At 43.4% G+C, this 22,722-nt stretch overlaps 1 protein-coding gene across 3 annotated transcripts in view; it reads left to right on the top strand.

The window, feature by feature from the left end:
- The first annotated feature begins 1,225 nt into the window (after window positions 1–1,225).
- The window catches only part of hivep3b (HIVEP zinc finger 3b), a 699,020-nt gene continuing 677,523 nt past the window's right edge, over window positions 1,226–22,722 (top strand). For all 3 annotated transcript variants that reach the window (XM_072247286.1, XM_072247288.1, XM_072247289.1), the window contains exon 1: window positions 1,226–1,501. The gene's annotated coding sequence lies outside the window, so the exon portion shown is untranslated. The remainder of the gene's footprint in view (window positions 1,502–22,722) is intronic.

Raw genomic sequence — 22,722 nt, forward strand, 5'->3', positions numbered from 1 at the left:
GGGAGTTTAGGACAAGAGGGCACAGCCTCAGGCTAGAGGGATGTCCATTTAAAATAGAGATGTGGAGAAATTTCTTCAGTCAGAGGGTGGGATATTTGTGGCATTTGTCATTTTTGTGGAGGCCAGGTCATTGGGTGTATTTAAGGCAGAGCTTGATAGGTTCTTGACTGGACACAACATCAAAGGTTACAGGCTGGGGAATGGGATAGAGGAGGGGAATAAAGGATCAGCCATGATTGGATGGAGAAGCAGACTCGATACGTCAAATGGCCTAATTCTGCTCCTATGCCTTATAGTCTTATGATTTTATGGAAAGTATTTGAGGGATCCGGGCCAAATGCAGACAAATACTGTAATTCAGGTATACACAAGGTGCTCCAACAGCACACAAGAACACTGGAGGAATTCAACCAAACAGGCGGTGTCTATGGAGAATGAACAGTTGATGCTTTGGGCTGAGATCCTTCATCAGGACCGGAAAGGAAGGTTACAGAAGTCAGAAAAAGAAGTTGGGGGGGGAGGGGGAGGGTGGGAGGAGAAAGGAGTACAAATATCAAGTGATAGGTGAGATCAGGTAAGGGGGAAGGTGAATGAGCAGGCATAGTTGTACTAAAAGGCTTACTTCCATGCAGAATGTATGATTCTGAGGAGGGAAGAGGTGTCAAATGTTAGTCCCTCTGGATAGAGAATGACTTACTTCCACTCGTTTTGAGTGTTGTGAAGTGATTGATGAAGACAATATGGGAACACTTCCAAAGACCGGGTAGGGGATGGCCCTGTCTATTTGCCCCTCCTACAAAGTTTCTGCGGGCAAATTTCTCTCGGGATCAATAAAGTATGACGATGACTCTGAAAAAAAATTGGCTGGACTCATTACATCTGCCACATTGTTATTGATTATTGCCTTACATTTCAGGTAAAAAGCATTATTATTGTTTTTAACGGGATATATTAAAGCTGGTCAAATGGAGACTAAAATTCAGGGAGGTGACAGAGGAAAGCGGAGGCTGGAGGCAGGAGCCCGGCGGAATGCGTGGAATGTTCCATGACGTAGCGCGGATCGGAAGTGCCAGAGGCGGATCACTGAGACTCTGGAAGAGAAAGCGGAGCTGCCGCGCCTCCTAACTGACAGTTCAGCCTACCAATGGCGAGGCAGGAGCGGCCTGCGCTCGGTTCCGATAGGCGGGACGGCGCGGAATATTATGTATCTGTTTTCAATGTTGCCCTTTGCGAGGTGGCGAAGTGTTTGTTGTGCCGCTGTGCAGTGGGCTGGAATGTGGTTGTGTCTTTGTGCTTCGTGCACTCTTCAAACAATTTGAATAACGGCAGCATTAATACCAATAGCATGTTCAAAGAACAGTTGCATTTTGTTGTTTTGCAGTGTATTATTTGCATTAAATTTCCTACCACTAATTACGCCCCTCCCCCTCCCACTCCCAAGAGATTTTCAAATGTGCAGGTCATCAAGAAGAGGGAGGTTCGAGTATACAGGAAGTGTCAGGTAAGCGTGATAATCCAATTATCGCATCCTGAGTCATATACATTTATAAATGGAAACCGTGGTAATGTTATTGTGAATTTGGTTGTTCGACGGTGCATATTAATATGCTGCATGCAATGAATATGTTACTTTGTGAATTACATCCATCGGACAACATTAAGGTTTATTTTTGTACTTTATGTATTGTAGACGCATGGAGTTGTAACATTTCCATGGAAATCCTGCTAAGGCAAATGCGTACAATATTCCTTTATTCAGCGTATTGTTTATAGCTTAGTGGTATAGCTCAGAATAGCATTGTACATTTTTACATTTTGGAGCCGCCCACAAGATGGTCTGATTTTCTTCCTGGTACTAGTGTGGGATATCTTTATAGGCTCATGTATATCTTTGCCAAAACTGGCAACAACATAGATTTCAAAGTTGCTGGTGAACGCAGTAGGCCAGGCAGCATCTCTAGGAAGAGGTACAGTCGACGTTTCGGGCGAGACCCTTAGGTGCTGCCTGGCCTGCTGCGTTCACCAAGCAACTTTGATGTGTGTTGCTTGAATTTCCAGCATCTGCAGAATTTCTGTTGATAACAACATAGATTTGATAGTTTTATACAAAGTTGCAGTGTAGGGTCTAAAATTCAGCCAAAATGCATTTTTTTTAAGCAGGGTCTAGTTGAGTAGCACTTTTATTTATTTGGAGATACAGCCCAACAAGTCATGATTCTCAGCAACCCACCTATTTAACACTAGCCTAATTATAGGACAATTTATAATGACTAATTAACCAACTAACTGGTAGATCTTTGGACTGCGGGAGAAAACCAGAGCAACTGGAGGGGTCACAGGGAGAATGTACAAACCCTTTACAAAAGTGGCCAGAATTGAACACCCTGAGTTGTAATGACGTTCTGCTACAGTAGTACTCTTGTTTCTGTGTTAAGGCTTCGGGAAAATAGTAAGATGAAGTGGAGTCAGCTCACTTGTCCATAATGCACCTTTCCAGATAATCATTGAAATGGAGTGAAACTCAGAATAGAAATGTAATGGCTTACTGAACCTGATACAGGTTAACCTTCACTAATCCGACTACCTGTAATCCGGTTCCTTCGATAATCCGGCACGGATTATGCTTAATGTGATCTTTCTGTAATTCGGCATTTTCACTAATCCGGCACTCTGCAAGTCCCAATGGTGCCGGATTAGTGAAGGTTGACCTGTACAGTATTAACATTCTTGTCCTTTGTTTCAAATCCTAATATGTCCTTGTCCTCTTAACATCTCAGAGATATTAAATTTGTCAGGATCCTATTTGGATTGTTTCAAATTGGTAGTTATAGTATGTCTGTCAAAAATTCTAAACTCGGGAATTATATCTTAGACTATAAGCCCACAAGATATAGGAGCAGATTCAGGCCATTTGGCCCATCGAGGCTACTCCACCATTCAGTCACGGCTGATCCTTTTTTTTTCTCTCCTCAGCCGTACTCCTGGGCCTTCTCCCTGTAACCTTTGATGCTGTGGTCAGTCAAGAACCTATCAATCTCTGTCTTAAATACACCCAACAACCTGGCCTCATCCTTCTAAATCCCAATAAGTACAGGCCCAGAACTATCAAGCGTTCCTCATGTGATAACCCTATCATTCCTGGAATCATCATTGTGAACCTCCTATGAGCCCTCTTCAATAAACAGGAGCCCTTCAGGCGGTGTACTAAATCCCCTGCTTTACTCCTTGTCTACCCATGACTGTGTCGCCACCCACAGCTCTAATCTGCGAATCAAACTTGCCGACGACACTACACTGATTTTCGGAGCCAAGGCAGTTTTTACCACTCGGGGTAAAAGAGAGGCAAGACTGCACAGGCGCGTGACGTCAGCCAGTAGAGCGCGAGAGGTTTAAAAAGAAGACTGCCATATCCAGTGGGCAGCGGAGTGAGAGGCAGCAGAGTGATAAGGCTTTGGCTCAACGGGCTTAGGCGGTAACGGGACGAGGCGAGGTAATTTTACCTGTGCTATTTGCAGAAAGGAGGAAGTATGTGTGTGAGGCCGGTTTTCTGTGTTCGGTGTCAGATGTGGGAGGTCCTGGAGTCTCCCAGCCTCCCGGATGGCCATATCTGCACTAGGTGTGTCGAGCTGCGGCTCCTAAGGGACCGAGTTAGGGAACTGGAGATTCAGCTCGATGACCTTCGCCTGGTCAGGGAGAGCGAGGAGGTGATAGACAGGTGGTCACACCGGGGCCACGGGGGGCAGACAATGGGTCACAGTCAGGAGGGGAAAGGGGAAGAGTCAGGTACTAGAGAGTGCCCCTGTGGCTGTACCCCTTGACAATAAGTACTCCTGTTTGAGTACTGTTTGGGGGGGGGACAGCCTACCTGGGGGAAGCGACAGTGGCTGTGCCTCAGGCACAAGAGTCTGATCCTGTAGCTCAGAAGGGTAAGGAAAGGAAGAGGAAGGCAGCAGTGATAGGGGACTCTATAGTTAGGGGGTCAGACAGGTGATTATGTGGACGCAGGAAAGAAACACGAATGGTAGTTTTCCTCCCAGGTGCTAGGGTCCGGGATGTTTCAGATCACGTCCAAGATATCCTGCAGTGGGAGGGAGAACAGCCAGAGTTCGTGGTACATATTGGTACCAATGACATAAGTAGGAAAAGGGAAGAGTTCCTGAAAAAAGAGTACAGGGAGTTAGGAAGGAAGTTGAGAAGCAGGACCTCAAAGGTAGTAATCTTGGGATTACTGCCTGTGCCATGCAACAGTGAGAGTAGGAATAGAATGAGGTGGAGGATAAATGCATGGCTGAGAGATTGGACCAGGGGGCAAGAATTCAGATTTCTGGATCATTGGGACCTCTTTTTGGGGAAGTGTGACCTGTACAAAAAGGACGGGTTGCTCTTGAATCCCAGGGGGACCAATATCCTGGCGGGGAGGTTTGCTAAGCTACTAGGGACAGTTTAAACTAGAATTGTTGAGGGGTGGGAACCGAACTGAAGAGACTGGGGAAGAGGTGGTTGGCTCACAAATTGAGAAAGCTTGGAGACAGTGTGTGAGGGAGGATAGGCAGGTGATAGAGAAGGGACGCACTCAGAGTGAAGGTTTGAGATGCATCTATTTTAATGCAAGGAGTGTTGTGAATAAAGCGGATGAGCTTAGAGTGTGGGTCAGTACATGGAGGTATGATGTGGTGGCCATTACAGAGACTTGGATGGCTCAGGGACAGGAATGGTTACTTCGAGTGCCGAGTTTTAGATGTTTCAGAAAGGACAGGGAAGGAGGCAAAAGAGGTGGGGGGGGGGTGGCACTGTTGATCAGAGATAGTGTCATGGCTGCAGAAAAGGTGGACGTCATGGAGGGATTGTCTACGGGTCTCTGTGGGTGGAGGTTAGGAACAGGAAGGGGTTAATAACTTTACTGGGTGTTTTTTATAGGCCGCCCAATAGTAACAGGGATATTGAGGAGCAGATAGGGAAACAGATCCTGGAAAGGTGTAATAAAAACAGAGTTGTCATGATGGGAGATTTTAATTTCCCAAATATCGATTGGCATGTCCCTACAGCAAGGGGTTTAGATGGGGTGGAGTTTGTTAGATGTGTTCAGGAAGGTTGACACAATATGTAGATAAGCCTACAAGACGCTTGATTTGTATTGGGAAATGAACCTGGTCAAGTGTCAGAACTCTCAGTGGGAGAGCATTTTGGAGATAGTGATCATAATGCTATCTCCTTTACAGTAGCATTGGAGAGAGATAGGAACAGACAAGTTCGAAAAGCATTTAATTGGAGTAAGGGGAATTATGAGGCTATCAGGCCGGAAATTGGAAACAGATGTTCTCAGGGAAAAGTGTGGAAGAAATGTGGCAAATGTTCAGGGGATATTCTGTGGAGTTCTGCATGGGTACGTTCCAATGAGACAGGGAAGTTATGGTAGGGTACAGGAGTGGTGGTGTACAAAGGCTGTAATAAATCTAGTCAAGAAGAAAAGAAAAGCTTACAAAAGGTTCAGAGAGCTAGGTCATTTTAGAGATCTAGAAGATTAGAAGGGTAATAGGAAGGAGCTTAAGAAGGAAATTAGGTGAGCCAGAAGGGGCCATGAGAAGGCCTTGGCGGGCAGGATTAAGGAAAACCCCAAGGCGTTCTACAAGTATGTGAAGAGCAAGAGGATAAAGTGTGAAAGAATAGGACCTAACAAGTGTGACAGTGGGGAAGTATGTATGGAACCGGAGGAAATAGCAGAGGTACTTAATGAATGCTTTACTTCGGTATTCACTATGGAAAAGGATCTTGGTGATTGTAGTGATGACTTGCAGCAGACTGAAAAGCTTGAGCATGTAGATAAAACAAAGTGCCTGATTGAATTTTTTGAGGATGTGACTAAGCACATTGATGAAGGAAGAGCAGTAGATGTATATAGATTTCAGCAAGGCATTTGATAAGGTACCGCATGCACGGCTTATTGAGAAAGTAAGGTGGCATGGGATCCAAGGGGACATTGATAGATAGATAGATATACTTTATTGATCCCGAGGGAAATTGGGTTTCGTCACAGCTGCACCAACCAAGAATAGAGCATAAATATAGCAATACAAAACCCACAAACAATCAAACAACAAAATGCAGACTATGCCAACTATGCCAGATAGAAAATAAGTCCAGGACCGGTCTATTGGCTCAGGGTGTCTGACCCTTCACAGGAGGAGCTGCAAGTTCGATGGCCACAGGCAGGAATGACCTCCCGTGCCGCCAAGTGTTGTATCACGGTGGAATGTGGCCAAAGTCCAACAATAAAAAGTTCAATATCCAGTCTGCAAACACATTCCTCGGTTGTAATATACCCCGGATTGCACCATCTGTTGTTAACCAGAACAGTAAGCACCCAACTCCTTTACGCTTGCCGCTCTCAGTGCACTTCTGGTCAGCCTGAACTTTGTGGATCCAGAATAGGCTTGCCCACAGAAGGCAAAGAGTGGTTGTGGACGAGCCATATTCTGCATGGATGTCGGTCACCAGTGGAGTGCCTCAGGGATCTGTTCTGGGACCCTTACTCTTCATGATTTTTATAAATGATCTGGATGAGGAAGTGGAGGGATGGGTTAGTAAGTTTGCTGATGACACAAAGGTCGGGGGTGTTGTGGATAGTGTGGAGGGCTGTCAGAGGTTACAATGGGACACTTATCGGTTGCAAAACTGGGCTGAGAAGTGGCAGATGGATTTCAACCCAGTTAAGTGTGAAGTGGTTCATTTTGGAAGGTCAAATATGATGGCAGAATATAGTATTAATGGTAAGACTCTTGGCAGTGTGGAAGATCAGAGGGATCTTGGGGTCCGAGTCCATAGGACGCTCAAAGCAGCTGTGCAGGTTGACTCTGTGGTTAAGAAGGCGTATGGTGTATTGGCCTTCATCAATCATGGAATTGAATTTAGGAGTCGAGAGGTAATGTTTCAGCTATATAGGACCCTGGTCAGACCCCACTTGGAGTACTGTGCTCACTTCTGGTCGCCCCACTGCAGGAAGGATGTGGAAGCCATAGAAAGGGTGCAGAGGAGATTTACAAGGATGTTGCCTGGATTGGGGAGCATGCCTTATGAGAATAGGTTGAGTGAACTCGGCCTTTTTTCCTTGCAGCGACGGAGGATGAGAGATGACCTGATGGAGGTGTATAAGATAATGAGAGGCATTGATCGTGTGGATAGTCAGAGGCATTTTCCCAGGGCTGAAATAGTTGCCGCAAGAGGACACAGGTTTAAGGTGCTGGGGAGTAGGTACAGAGGAGATGTCAGGGGTAAGACTTTTACTCAGAGAGTGGTGAGTGCGTGGAATGGGCCGCCGGCAATGGTGGTGGAGGCGGATACGATAGGGTCTTTTAAGAGACTTCTGGATAGATACATGGAGCTTAGAAAAATAGAGGGCCATAGGTATGCCTAGTAATTTCTAAGGTAAGGACATGTTTGGCACAGTTTTGTGGGCCAAAGAGCCTGTATTGTGCTGTGGGTTTTCTATGTTTCTATTACATTGATTGGTCTAATCTCAAACAGTAATGAGGTGGCCTACAGGGAAGAAGTCTTCTCTCTGACACAGTGGTGTCAAGGAAACAACCTCTCCCTCAATGTCGCAAAAACAAAGGAGCTCGTTGTGGATTACAGGGGGAATGGAGACAGGCTAACCCCTATTGACATCAATGGATCTGGGGTTGAGAGGGCAAACAGCTTCAAGTTCCTCAGCATCCACATCACCGAGGACCTCGCATGGTCTGTGCAGACCAGCTGTGTAGTGAAAAAGGCACAACAGTGCCTCTTTCACCTCAAGACGGTTGAGAAAGTTTGGTACGAGTCCCCAGATTCTAAGAACTTTCCACAGGGGCACAATTGAGAGCATCCTGACTAGCTGCATCATTGCCTGGTATGGGAACTGTACTTCGCTAAATCGCAGGACTCTGCAGAGAATGGTGCAGACAGCCCAGCACATCTGTAGTTGTGAACTTCCCATGATTCAGGACATTTACAAAGATTTGAGTGTATTTGTATGTGACATTGACTGTTCTATTTATTATAAATTATTATAAATTACTATGATTGCACATTTAGACGGAGATGTAAAGATTTTTATTCATAAAAACATTTACATGAAGGATGTAAGAAATAAAGTCAATTTAATTAAATTCAAAAATTCAATTCAATTCTATCATGAAAGTATCAACCTTTGACTGAGCATTTGGTCATCGCTGACCCTATTTCCATAATGTGCTCTGAAAAAAAGGTATTTGGTAGTCACATTGAAAATCTTAGCTGCTCAAAGTTTTGGACGAAATGGCATGGGCTAAAGATAGTACAGATGTGTAAATTGCTGCACTTGTTTTTCTAATATCACCTCTTTTATACCTTTACCCAAAATTTAAAGCTACGTTTGTAGGGTTTGTGTTTCTGCAGAGGTGGGCTGAGATTTCTGTTCAGAATGAGGGTGAATTGCATTGATTCTACTGTGGGGAAAGAAGACATTAGGTTGGAGGCTTTCCATATTAAGTGGACAGGAGGGATGCCATCATGTTATTGAAGAAGAGCATGGTTTCTCCCTTAGTCCTGAAAATCATCTTAGATGAACCAGTCGTTCTCTTTGCATTGTGCGGGTTGGTGGAATAGAAGTAATGAAATAACTATGATAGAAACAATTCCTTCTTATCTAGAAATCACATTCCAACCTCGCTTGTTGTGTTGAACAGATGTTGTATTTGGTCTAATACCTAATGGTGAAACCAAAAAAAAAGATAAAACTGGAAATGTTTACTTTTCTAGGAAAATAAAATGTGGTTTCACCCAGATGTCTGCAATAATATGTGGCATGTACTGTTCACAATAACAGCTAACTGCAGCTTCTCTGCCTTTTTATTTGTTACGCACTATGTCACTGGCAATACCAGTACCTGTTGCACATTTCACGGACTGAGGTGGTGCCAGCATTTATCGCCTATCCCCCAGACTGAGCATTTATTGTCCTACTTTAATTGTCTCTGAATCAAGGAAGCAATTATGATAAAACCGGAGAGAAAAGATAAAAATAAGTCAGCCAGTAGTATCAAAGATACCAAAAACTTTTTTTCATTTGAATAAAAAGTAAAAGAGAGGTGAGAATGGATATCGGATCACTGGAAAGATATTAATGGGAAATAGTGGATGAACTTAATTATTTTGCATCAGCCTTCACTGCGAAAGTCACTCAGTGCAGAAGTTCGAGAGTGTCAGGGGGTGGAAGTGAGTAAAGTTGCCATTACTAGGAGAAAGTGCTGGGGAAGCTGAAAGGTCTGAAAGTAGATATATCACCTGGACCAGATGGTATACACCCCAATGGTCTGGAAGAGGTAGCTGAAGAGATTGTAGAGGCATTAACACTGATCTTTCAAGAATAACTAGCTTATTAAGTGCCACTCCATTCTTCAAGATGGGAGGGAGACAGCGAAAAGGAAATTATTGGCCAGTTAGCCTGACTTCAGTGGGTGGGAAGATATTGGAGTTTATTATTAAGCATGAGTTTTCAGGGTGCTTGGAGGCACATTATAAAATAGGCCAAAATCAGGATGGTTTCAAGGAGAAATCTTGCCTGACAAATCTGTTGGAATTCTTTGGGGAAATAATAGGGTGGATAGACAAAGGAGAGTCACTGGATGTTACTTATTTGGGTTTTCAGAAGGCCTTTGATAAGACCGCGTAGATAGATAGATATACTTTATTAATCCCGAGGAAATTGGGTTTCGTTACAACTGCACCAACCAAGAATAGAGCGTAAATATAGCAATTCAAAAAACCCCAACAATCAAACACCAAAATGCCAAAACACCAAAACACCAAAATGGAAATTAAGTCCAGGACCAGTCTATTGGCTCAGGGTATCTGACCCTCCACGGGAGGAGCTGCACATTCGATGGCCACAGGCAGGAACGACCTCCCGTGCCGCCAAGTGTTGTATCACGGTAGAATGTGGCCGAAGTCCAACAGTAAAAAGTTCAATATCCAGTCTGCAAACACGTTCCTCAATCGTAATGTACCCCAGATTGCACCATCCGTTGTTAGCCGGAACAGTAATCACCGAACTCCTTTACGCTTACCGCTTTCAGTGCACTTCCGGTCAGTCGGAATGGTATTACCCACCGAACTCCTCTTCTCCAAAAGTCTCTGTTGTCTCGACCTGGTCCTCCTTCCTCGGCTTTGTGATCCCCCTCTGTGTGTTTTCCTCTGGATTTCAGCAGGGGTGTCTACCGCTCTGTTCGCTAAGCCGGCCAGTCTTTGCTGGTCTGTGAAATACACAATGTGACCTTGCTTCTGTCCCGCTTGTTGCGTGAGGCTGTTAAACAAGATACTAGCATGAACAGAAGATTGGCTGACTGGCAGGAAGCAAAATGTTGCCTTTTCTGGTTGGCTGCTTTGGGAGTCTGAGTGGGACCTGGGAATCTTCGTGCAGGATTCCCTAAACCAGGTTGATTCCAGGGATGAAGGGGTTAACCTATGAGGAGAGATTGAGTCACCTGGGACTATACTCTCTGGAGTTCAGAAGAATGAGAGGGGATCTTATAGAAACATACAAAAATTTTGAAAGGGATAGATAAGATAGAAGTAGGAAAGTTGTTTCCATTGGTAGGTGAGACTAGAACTAGGGGACATTGCCTCAAAATTCAGGGGAGAAGGTTTAGGATGGAGATGAGGAGAAACTGTTTTTCCCAGAGAGTGGTGAATCTGTGGAATTCTTTGCCCAGGGAAGCAGTTGAGGCTTCCTCACTAAATATATTTAAGAAAAAGTTAGATAGGTTTTTACATAGGGTTATGGAGAAAAGGCAGGCAGATGGAGCTGAGTTTACGGACAGATCAGCCATGATCTTATTGAATGGCGGGGCAGGCTCTATGGGCCGGATGGCCTCCTCCTGTTCCTATTTCTTATGTTCTTATGTTCTAAAGGTTAATTTGCAGGTTGAGTCAGTGGTAAGGAAAGTAAATGGAATGTTAACATTCATTTTGAGAGGACTAGAATATAAAAACAAGTATATGGTGCTGAGGCTTTATAGCGTATTGGTCAGACTGCACTTGGAGTATTTGTGAGGCGTTTTGGGTCCCTTATCGAAGGAAAGATATGCTGACATTGGAGAGGGTCCAGAGGAGGTTCATGAAAATGATTCTAGGAATGAAAGGTTTATCGAATGATGAACCTTTTATGGCTCTGGGCCTGTACACACTGGAGTTTAGAAGAATAGAGAAGATCTCTTTGAAACCTATTGAATATTGAAAAGCCTAGCTACGGTAGATGTGGAGAGGATATTTTCTATAGTGGGTGAGTCTAAAACCAGAGGGCATAGCCTGAGAATATAAGCATATTATCTTGTTAAGCAGTCTTATATGTGGCAAAGGCCTTCTCAAAATACAAATAAAAGACTTCCTTGTAGAACAGAGTTGGGGAGGAATTTCATTAGCTAGACAACAGTGAATCTGTGGAATTCATTGCCACAGATGGCAGTATAGGCCAAGTTACTGGGTATATTTAAAGTGGAGATTGATAGTTTGTTGATTAGTTTGAATGTCAAAGTTTACGGGGAGAAGACAGGAGAATGGAATTGAGAGGGATAATAAACGAGTCTTGATGAACTCAATTCTGCTCCTATGTCTTATGCAAAATGACTGGGGACCCTTTACTGCTGTAACCTTCCTCCGCTTTCAGTGCTGTGGTGATGTGACATCATCTTCCGCCAGCTTCACCACCGAGGTCTTGGTCTGGAACCACCCCCTTGACTTTACCACCATGGATGACCCTACCAGGAGCTAAGCTCCGGACGGCATCACTCTCAGGGTATCAGGACCTCACAAGCCTCTCCGCCACAATATAGGCGACAATCTTTGGAGACCATACTGAGATTAACAGTTGTGACAGTTTAGCGCTCAGGCGGCTCACCAGATATATTTCAAGGACAACAATGGATGGACATTGAATGTTGGCCCTACCAGGAATATCTGTATCCTGTAGTAATATCTTGGAGTTACAAGACAGCAGATGCTGGAGTCTGGAGCATAAATAATGAGCTGGTGGAGGAACACAGTGTGTCAGGCAGCATCTATGGAGGGAAATGGTCAGATGCTGGAATCTGGAGCATAAGTAGCGAGCTGCCCGAGGAACTCTGTGTACCTGTGGAGGGAAATGGTCAGTTGATGCTTTGGGTTGATAACCTTTGGGCAAGAGCAGGCAGAAGTAAATGGGACCACCGGGGCAATCCTGTCATGAACCCTGTGTCGAAAACAGGAATGAGCTGTACACAATTGGGGAACTGTCAGGCTGGGGTCTGTGGAGATCAGATCTGAAGTGAGGAGTAATAACATCTTCCTTGGAGAAATATTCAACACCTTTGTTTTACTTCAAAATGCATGGATAAACATATTTAAGAAAGGTAAATTACAATGGACACATTGTACATCTTATCATTCCTGAGAAGACAAGGACAGATTTATGAAGGCTCTAGTGAAAGTTCGCTGATGATCTAAGAACACTGAAGATGGCACCCCAGTTGGTGCTGTACTTTGCCCATGATAGAAATATAGAAAACCTGCAGCACAATACAGGCCCTTTGGCCCACAAAGGTGTGCCGCACATGTCTTTACCTTAGAATTTACCGAGGGTTATCCATAGCCCTCTATTTCTCTAAGCTCCATATACCTATCCAGAAGTCTCTTAAAAGACCCGATCATATCCACCCCCACCACCATTGTCAGCAGTCCATTCCATGCATTCACCACTCTCTGCGTAAAATAACTTACCCCTGACATCTCCTCTGTACCCACTTCCAAGCACCTTAAAACTGTGCCCTCTCATGTTAGACATTTCAGCCCGGGGAAAAAGCCTCTGAGTATCCACATGATCAATGTCTCTCATCATCTTATACACCTCTATCAGTCACCTCCTCCATCACTCCAAGGAGAAAATGCCAAATTCACTTAACCTCCAAAGGCATGCCCTCCAAACCAGGTAACATCCTTGTAAATCTCCTCTGCACCCTTTCCATGGTTTCCACATCCTTCCTGTAGTGAGGCGACCAGAACTGAGCATAGTACTCCAAGTGGTGTCTGACCAGGGTCCAATACATCTGCAACATTAACTCTCAGCTCTTAAACTCAATCCCATGATTGATGAAGGCCAATGCACCGTCTGCCTTCTTAACCACAGAGTCAACCTGTGCAGCAGCTTTGAGTGTCCTATGGACTCGGACTCCAAGATCCCTCTGATCCTTCACACTGCCAAGAGTCTTACCATTAATACTATATTCTGCCATCCTATTTGACCTACCAAAATGAATCACCTCACACTTATCTGGGTTGAACTCCATCTGCCATTTTTCAGCCCAGTTTTGCATCCTATCAATGTCCCACTGTAACCTCTGACAGCCCTCCACACTATCCATAACACCTCCAACTTTTGTGTCATCAGCAAATTTACTAACCCAACCCTCCACTTCCTCATCCAGGTCATTTATAAAAATCACGAAGAGTAGGAGTCCAAGAACAGATCGCTGAGGCACTCCGCTGGTGACTGACCTCCATGCAGAATATAACCTACCTACAACCACTCTTTGCTTCCTGTGGGCAAGCCAATTCTGGATCCACAAAGCAATGTCCCCTTGGATCCCATGCCTCCTTACTTTCTCAGCAAGCCTTGCACGGGGCACCTTATCAAATGCCTTGCTGAAATCCATATACACTACATCTGCTGCCCTACCTTCATTAACATGTTTAGTCACATCTTCAAAAAATTCAATCAGGTTCATAAGGCACGACCTGCCTTTGACAAAGCCATGCTGATTATTCCTATTCATATTATATGTCTCCAAATGTTCATAAATCCTGCCTCTCAGGATCTTTTCCATCAACTTGCTAACTACTGAAGTAAGACCCACTGGTGTATAATTTTCTGGGCTATCTGTACTTCCTTTCTTGAATAAAGGAACAACATTTGCATCCCTCCTTCTTCTAGAACCTCTTCTGTCCCCATTGATGATGCAAGGATCATCGTCAGAGGCTCAGCAATCTCCACCTTCACCTACCACAGTAGCCTAGGACACATCTCATTTGGTCCTGGTGACTTATCCAACTTGATGCTTTTCAAAAGCTCTAGCGCATCCTCTTTCTTAATATCTATATGGTCAAGCTTTTCAGTTCACTGTATATCATCCCTACAATCGCTAAGATCCTTCTCCGTAGTGAATACTGAAGCAAAGTGTCCCTGTTACTATTGGGTGGTCTATAAAAAACGCCTAGTAGAGTTATTGACCCCTTCCTGTTCCTAACTTCCACCCCAGAGACTTCGTAGGCAATCCCTCCATGACTTCCTCCTTTTCTGCAGCCATGACACTATCTTTGATCAACAGTGCCACGCCCCCACCTCTTTTGCCTCCCTCCCTGTCCTTTCTGAAACATCTAAAGCCTGGCATCGAAGTAACCATTCTGCCCCTGAGCCATCCAAGACTCTGTAAGGGCCACAACATCGTAATTCCAAGTCCTGATCCATGGTCTAAGCTTATCGGCTTTGTTCATAATACTTCTTGCATTAAAATAGACACATCTCAAACCATCAGTCTGAGCGCATCCCTTCTCTATCATCTGCCTACCCTCCTTCTGGCACTGCCTACAAGCTTTCTCTATTTGTGAGCCGGCCGCCTCTTCCTCCGTCACTTCAGTTCAGTTCCCACCCCCCAGCCGTTCTAGATTAAACTCTCCCCAATAGCCTTAGCAAACCTCCCTGCCAGGATATTGGTCCCCCTGGGATTCAAGTGCAACCTGTCCTTTTTGTACAGGTCACACCTGCCTCAAAAGAGGTCCCAATGATCCAGAAAACTGAATCCCTGCCCCCACTCCAATCCCTCAGCCACCCTGATGTGCAGGATCAGGAGGGCATGTGAACAATTTGATGTTAAGGGAAGGAAGAATTTCTACAGGACTTTAGTTATGCCGTCATGAGTTTTCTTGAAAATGTGATTAAATATTTTGGTAATCATATAAGTGGGTCAGGATCACTTTACTTGATTGATAGGAATGCTTGGACTCTGTGACACTCAATTCTAAACTCAATGAACTTCACTCTTTAAAGAAAATGGGTGCAGGTAATAGACAGTCGTACACAGATTTCCAGCTAACAGTCATTCAAAGCCTTGGCAACTTGTATCTTACTATTCTTAGAACTTAATTCCTGCTCTGACCTTTATAAATCATGGGGCTGGAGATTTGGCAAAGATTGTACCTTTCAGTGGATTCGATAAGTTAGTAGGGGGAAAGAAATTATTTTCAACGGAGCAATCTACTTGATGGATTTAGAACACCTGTTTGGTTTTGGTCACTTGCATTCAGCCCAAGTGTCTCTATGTTTCCCAGATCAGGTTCGAGATGGCTTGAGCTAGTGTCTCACAGTTCAGATTTCTGTCCACTTCTGTCAAACTAGGAAATTTTAAACTCCATTTCCCTCTCTTCAAGTCAGCTGGACCCCAGCATGGACAAGAAGCTCTCACGGTTACAGTTCAGAGTAAATTTATTATCAAAGTGCGTGTAAACCTACTCTTGAGATTCATTTTTGCAGCATTCACAGTAGAATAAAGAAATACAATAGAATCAATGAAAAACTACACAAAGATTGAGAGGCAACTAATGTACTAAAGAAGAAAAACTGCAAATACAAAAGACACAAATAATAATAATAAATAACTCATACTGAGAACATGTGTTGTAAAATCCTCAAAAGTGAGTCTGTAGGTTGTGGAAGCAGCTCATTGCTCAGGTGAATGAAGTGATTCACGCTGGTTCAGGAGTCTGATGGTTGAAGGATAATAACTGATCCTGAACTGGTGGTGTGGGGCGTAAGACTCCTGTATCTCTTTCCTGATGGCAGCAGTGAGAAGAAAGCATGGCCTTGATGAGGAATGCTGCTTTCTTATAGCAGTGCTCCATGTAGAATGGTTTTAATGCAGTGAAATATTCTAGGGCATGTTACTGGAGTGTTTTCATGGAAAATGAGTCCCAAACCACAGAGATTCCAGTTGATTGACAAACAGTGACAAATGCAGATAGGAGTGGAATTGCTCAACAGACAAGTCAGTATTTGAGATAGGTGCAAAGGTTACTATTTTTTGTAAAGGTCTTTCCATCAGAGCAATAGTTATTTCAGATTTCCTACAATCGTAGTACCTTATTTTTCTGTTAGCATCAACTGTTCGGACAATCTGCAGATTGACTGAAGTATTAATTCAAAGGTTATATTTGCCACCACTCCCTGGGACTTCATGTTTGCACCTGTTTTTTAATTGCTCAGATACTGGGTTGGAGAAATACTTTATTCTTTCAGACTTGTTGAATTGAATTTCAATATCTCTATTGGGAATAAAAGTTAGAAGTTAATAAGTTTGTAGAGTTCTGAATGAAATTAATTCAGAACTCTGCATTAATATAATTAGATCTTGTTTGAATCCATACCTACAGGGGTTGTAGTAATAGTTGGCCTGGAAGTGAAAGTGCTCCTGGGTTCCTGGATTGGGTAGTGAACATTGGAGCATTAGCAACACAAATCTGCTTCTTCAGCAAGACTAAGCTACATATGAAAAGTACAAACACGAGAAACAGAGTCTTGCCATCTTCAGAAGTTTTCGGATGACTCTGCCATAGTTGGACGCATCAGCAAGGGAGATGAGGCTGAGGACAGGGCTACGGTAGGAAACTTTGTCACATGGTGTGAGCAGAATTATCTGCAGCTTAATGTGAAAAAGACTAAGGAGCTGGTGGTAGACCTGAGGAGAGCTAAGGTACCGGTGACCCCTGTTTCCATCCGGGGGGGCAGTGTGGACATGGTGGAGGATTACAAATACCTGGGGATACGAATTGACAATAAACTGGACTGGTCAAAGAACACTGAGGCTGTCTACAAGAAGGGTCAGAGCCATCTCTATTTCCTGAGGAGACTGAGGTCCTTTAACATCTGCTGGACGATGCTGAGGATGCTCTACAAGTCTGTGGTGGCCAGTGCTATCATATTTGCTGTTGTGTGCTGGGGCAGCAGGCTGAGGATAGCAGACACCAACAGAATCAACAAACTCATTCATAAGGCCAGTGATGTTGTGGGGATGGAACTGGACTCTCTCACTGTGGTGTCTGAAAAGGGGATGCTGTCCAAGTGCATGCCATCTTGGACAATGTCTCCCATCCACTACATAATGTACTGGGTGGGCACAGGAGTACATTCATCCAGAGGCTCATTCCACCGAAATGCAACACTGAGCGTCACAGGAAGTCATTCCTGCCTATGGCTATCAAACTTTACAACTCCTCCCTTGGAGGGTCAGACACCCTGAGCCAATAGGCTGGTCCTGGACTTATTTCCATCTGGCATATTTTACATGTTATTATTTAATTATTTATGGTTTTATATTGCTATATTTGTTCTCTATTCTTGGTTGGTGCAACTGTAACGAAACCCAATTTCCCTCAGGATCAATAAAGTATGACTACTATGACTATGAGAAAATCTGCAGATGCTGGAAATTCAAGCAACACACACAAAGTGCTGGTGAATGCAGCAGGCCAGGCACCATCTATAGGAAGAAGTACAGTCGACGTTTCGGGTCGAGAACCTCAGTCAGGACTAACGGAAAAAAGAGATAGTAAGAGATTTGAAAGTGGGAAGGGGAGACCCGAAATGATAGGAGAAGACAGGAGGGGGAGGGATGAAGCTAAGAGCTGGGAAGTAGATTGGCAAAAGGGATACAAGGCTGGAGAAGGGGGAGTATCATGGGACAGGAGGCCTTGGGAGAATGAAAGAGGGAGGGGAGCTCCATGGGAAGATGGAGAACAGGCAAGGAGTTATTGTGAGAGGGAAAGGGAGAAAAAAAAATCTCAGGTTGGAGGAACAACACCTTATATTCCATCTGGGTAGCCTCCAACCTGATGGCATGAACATTAATTTCTCTAACTTCTGTTAATGCCCCTCCTCCCCTTCTTACCCCGTCCTTAATTAATTAATTTATTTATTTATATATATGTTTTCTTCTCTCTCTCTTTCCCTCTCACTTCCTATAGATGCTGCCTGGCCTGCTGCGTTCCTCCAGCATTTTGTGTGTGATATATCAAAAGTACCTTTCATGTAGCAAAATATTCCAAGATCTTTTGGAAAACTACAAAACAGAATCTGTAACAATCCACAAAAGAATATATTAAGAACAGCTTAGACAGATGGGTAGGATTTAATGCATGGCAGTTTAGTGGTTAGTACAATTGATTTACATCACCAGTTATCACCAATTGGGGTTTGATTCTTGCCACTATCTGTATGGAGTTCATATGTTCTCCCTGAGACCGTGTGGGTTTCCAATGGGTGCTCTGGTTTCCTCCCATAGTCCAAAAACATGTTGGTTAGTGAGTTATGGACATGCAGTGCTGGTGTTGAAAGCACAGCACCACTTGGAGCTGCCCCCAGTACAATCCTCAAACTGTGATTATTGACAGAAATGGCACATTTCATTCTGTTTCAGTGTTTCAATGTACATGAGATAAATAAAGCTAATCTTTTATTTTTTACGAGTGGGGAGAATAGGGAAATGTTAGAGAACTCAAGGCGGTTGAAGTAGGCTGATTTATATTTAAGGATTTGTAAAGGACCAAAATTGGAATAAATCTGAATGCTATAGAGTTAGACAAGTTAGAAGGAGATGACTATTAGAAAACAGAATGGGTGTATGCTATGGAACATGGGAATGGGGGGTGGCTAAAAAGGAATCCTGTTGGGGGAGGGTTTTAGTTTTGGAATTGTATTGGAGTTGATGGTGTGGGGATTAGAGAAGGAATGATGATTTAAATTGCTGATAACCTGAGGCAGAAACAGAACCGAGGACTGAAGGTTCATGGTTCAAGATGAGTATATATGTATTGCACAAGCTAACTGTCTTCTATTTCTCAGTACAAATGAGAATAGTGAAATTGTATGAGTGATGGGATGGGAGTGGCATTTGGCATTTCTAGTATTAAGGCAAGTAATGCTTGGAAGCTCATCTCTGGGCCATCTGTGCCTTTGGTGAGAAATTGGTTGCTCCTTACAATACAGAATTTTCTTAAGACATGCAGCACTTTTACACCCTTGATTATAAGACTTTAGCCTCAAGTTGGCAAAGCAAGTATGACTGTGGCTTTTTGCAAGGCACTGCAGTTGCAAGATTTTTTGTTTGTCTCTGCTCTGTGTAGTGGAAATGGGATAAATATTGGAGACTGCAACTCAAGATGTATTTCGGAAGAATTTCAGTTTGCTTTAGGGCAATGCATAACATTCCGTTAGAAAGCGTAATCCATATTTCACTGACATACAGAGTTGTGAATTTGTACTTTTTTTTAGCATAGACATTCTGTAATATTTGAAAACTACTAGTGTAAAGCAGGTGTCGAGGTGGGAGGTATCCATTTTTAGTTTGCAAAACTAAATTGTGAAATCATGTTTTGTGCAGCAACTGTTGAAGTTTCAGTTACAAGCAAAGGCACCTTTTTGTATGAATTGAAATTTAAAGAGAATTCTAGTGAAATGCTTGTTTAAGTCATCAGTAATCCGTGGGTGGACCACAAGCTTGTGCACTACAAGCTTATTTAGATAGTAAACAACATTTTTGGTCTTAGTGATTAATTAGAACATTGAGAGAGCTCCCCTGCTCTTCAAGTGGGAACATTCTGCTCATTGTACCTCTGCTGATTCCCAATTCTTTCACCATAATCTTTGAATTGTTTGTGGTGGTTTTCAAATGGTAGTGGGGTATTTATCATTCACTTTACACTGCTAAAAATATGTTCCATATCAAGATGCAATGGCATAATCTGACTGCATGGGCAGTCAAAGGGTTCATCTCCAAAAATATATGCTCTCTCAGTTCAATACTGAAAATGAAATCACTGCCTTATCAAGGTGTGAATATGTCCCCAAATATTACCCTGAGATTAATTTTCCAGCAGACATTCACAGCAGAACAAAGCAATACAGTAGAATCAATGAAAAACACACAAACAAAATGACAAGTAACCAATGTGCAAAAGAAGACAAATTGTGCAAATAAGAAAAAAGTAATAATGAGTTGTAGAGTCCTTGAAAGTGAGGCCATAGGTTGTGTTCAGTGATCAGTTCAGCATTGGGTTGAGTGAAGTTGTCAACTCTGGTTCAAGAGCCTGATGATTGAAGGGTAGTAACTGTTCCTGAACCTTTTGCTGAAGGTGCAGAACCAAAACTTTGATTCATTATCAAGTGCTAACTTTGTAAAATATTTACAAGGCTCTGAAAAGTATCACCCCTTTTTTGGTATGGGCCTCCTTGGCCACTGAGAATTCCCTCCCTTAAATAGATCATTGTAAATGTGCCTTTGGGGTCTTGGGGATTAATAAATCCTAGGAAATAAGTAGGTTTATTGTATGAAGGAACAGCCCTTGCTACTTGCTCTTTTGTGTGGGAGTGGGAATTGGGGCTGGAGTTGGAATTTCCTGTTGCTCCTAGTTACATTGAGCCGAATGGTAATTTCTGACTTGGTCTCTAAATTGACGCCCATGCCCCCTAATTCAGTTTTGCCAACAGATATTTAAAAAGTCTAAATTTAAAAGACAAAACAAGTGATCAGAGGTAGAGGTCAGCATGTATATAAAATTAAAGCTCTACCTTGGTCCAACTACTAGTGATTTGAAATTCTGATACCTGACCAGATCTGATCTATTATAGGAACATTTGAAGGAAAGTGGAAAAGCTGACTTGCTGTGCTATATGTACACTGCTGTTGATCAAAGGAGGATGCATGTGAAAATACAAAGTAGATCAGCCTGCCTTGGACAAAGTAGAGTTGATTCGCCTCCAAATCGTCCAGCAGAAAAAGCGATGTGACCCAATACAGAATCGGGTCCTGTCGGATGAGTTAGCTAGTCATACTTTAGTCAAAACCATTTCTGCTCAGCTTTCTCCCTCAATCTTCAATCTAAAGTGACTACACTTCAGATGCCGATTGCATCGTCTCTGATTTGGGCCGACATTTATGTGCCGAGCGGCACCTAATCAATTAGCTTGTTTATTTCGGCTTTTTTTCTTAAAGATATGCTGGGTGCGTTCCAGCCACCGCTGTACCACTGTATTCTTCGCGGTCCAGAGGTTTGGGACCACTGTTATAATTGACTTATCACTACATTCATGTGAGGAAAATATGCGCTGTGTGTTTAATATTAAATTCATTAGATAAACCCCTTTAGAAATGAAATTGAGTGTATTAGCCACTTACAAGTGACTTATAGTCAACTTATCACCTATATTCCGGTCGCGTTTAACACCTACCCCCCCCCCCCCCCCCCCGGGTGGGCCGGTCTGCCAGAATATTGTCAATATTAAACCGGTCTGTGGTGCAAAAAAGGTTGGGGACCTCCTGATTTAAACTAGCTGGCTGGCTGCCAAGGAGCTACGCTATTGATCTCCTATGTGATGAGGCCAAACTTCCTGTAGACTTTCTTAAAGTTGTAATAGAATAAACATGATAATATAAGTACATATTTTAATGTCACATTTGCTGCATATACCCAACTTGGTTTACAGATTAGACAAAATCACTAAACAAAGTATTACATACACCCTTGGCGGTCGACGGGGGCGGGGGTGGAAAATGGGGTTGCGGGGGGCAGGCGTGCTACCTCCCTGAAATGATTTTTTGCAGGGTGGGATGTCTGCTAATATTAAAAAGGATAGCAAAAGTTTCTTCAAAGTAAAGAGTAAAAGAGAGAAACACACAAATAGTGCTGCAGGAACTCAGCAGGCCAGGCTGTATCTACGGAAAAAAGTACATTTGACGTTTCGGGCTGAAACCCTTCAGCAGTCCTGATTCATGCTTCGATTGTTTGCCAGTTAAAGCAATGAGGGAGATTGAAGAAGCGAGGTGAGTTCAGAGAGTGAGCGCTGGCCACCTGTCTTTTGCTCGCCCTGTTGCGGAGAGGTAAAGGTCTGCCACTGGGCCCAGAGGATGTAGCCCGGGCTTTCTGCATTTTCCATGTGGACTTAGCCTATAAACTTGTTTTCAGTGTTAAAGTTTTTTTTCAAATTCTGTTTTTAGCTTGATCTTGTTTTTCCTTTTATGTGGGTAGGGGGATTTGGGGTGGATGTGCCTGTTCTGTTTTGTTCATTTTTTTTTGAGCAGGAGGGGGATTTGGTGGTTGATGTTTCTGTTCCATTTTTGTTTGTTATTTTTGTGTGGGAGGAGGGATTTGGCGGTCAATGAGCCTGTTCTGTTTTGTTTGTTTTTTTGTGGGGGGAGGGGGGATTTTGGGGGTCGATGATTGTACTGCCTTTGTTTTCTTTCTTGGTTTCATGGCCACCCAGAGAAGAATTTAAATTGTATACTTTGATAATTAATGAACCTTTGAAATTTGAAATAACAAGCAGGAGAGACATAGGAAAACAGTGGATGTTGTGTACATGGATTTTCAGAAGGCCTTTGACAAGGTGCCACTCATAAGGCTGCTAAACAAGTTAAGAGCCCATGGAATTGCAGGAAAGGTACTAGCATGGATAGAGCATTGGCTGATTGGCAGGAGGCAAAGCGTGAGAATAAAGGGGCCTTTTCTGGTTGGCTGCCAGTGACTAGTGGTGTTCCACAGGGATCTGTGTTGGGACCACTTCTTTTTACATTATATGTCAATGATTTGGATGAAGGAATTGATGGCATTGTGGCCAAGTTTGCTGACAAT

Source organism: Mobula birostris, chromosome 30, assembly GCF_030028105.1.
Source record: "Mobula birostris isolate sMobBir1 chromosome 30, sMobBir1.hap1, whole genome shotgun sequence".
Lineage (NCBI taxonomy): Eukaryota > Metazoa > Chordata > Chondrichthyes > Myliobatiformes > Myliobatidae > Mobula > Mobula birostris.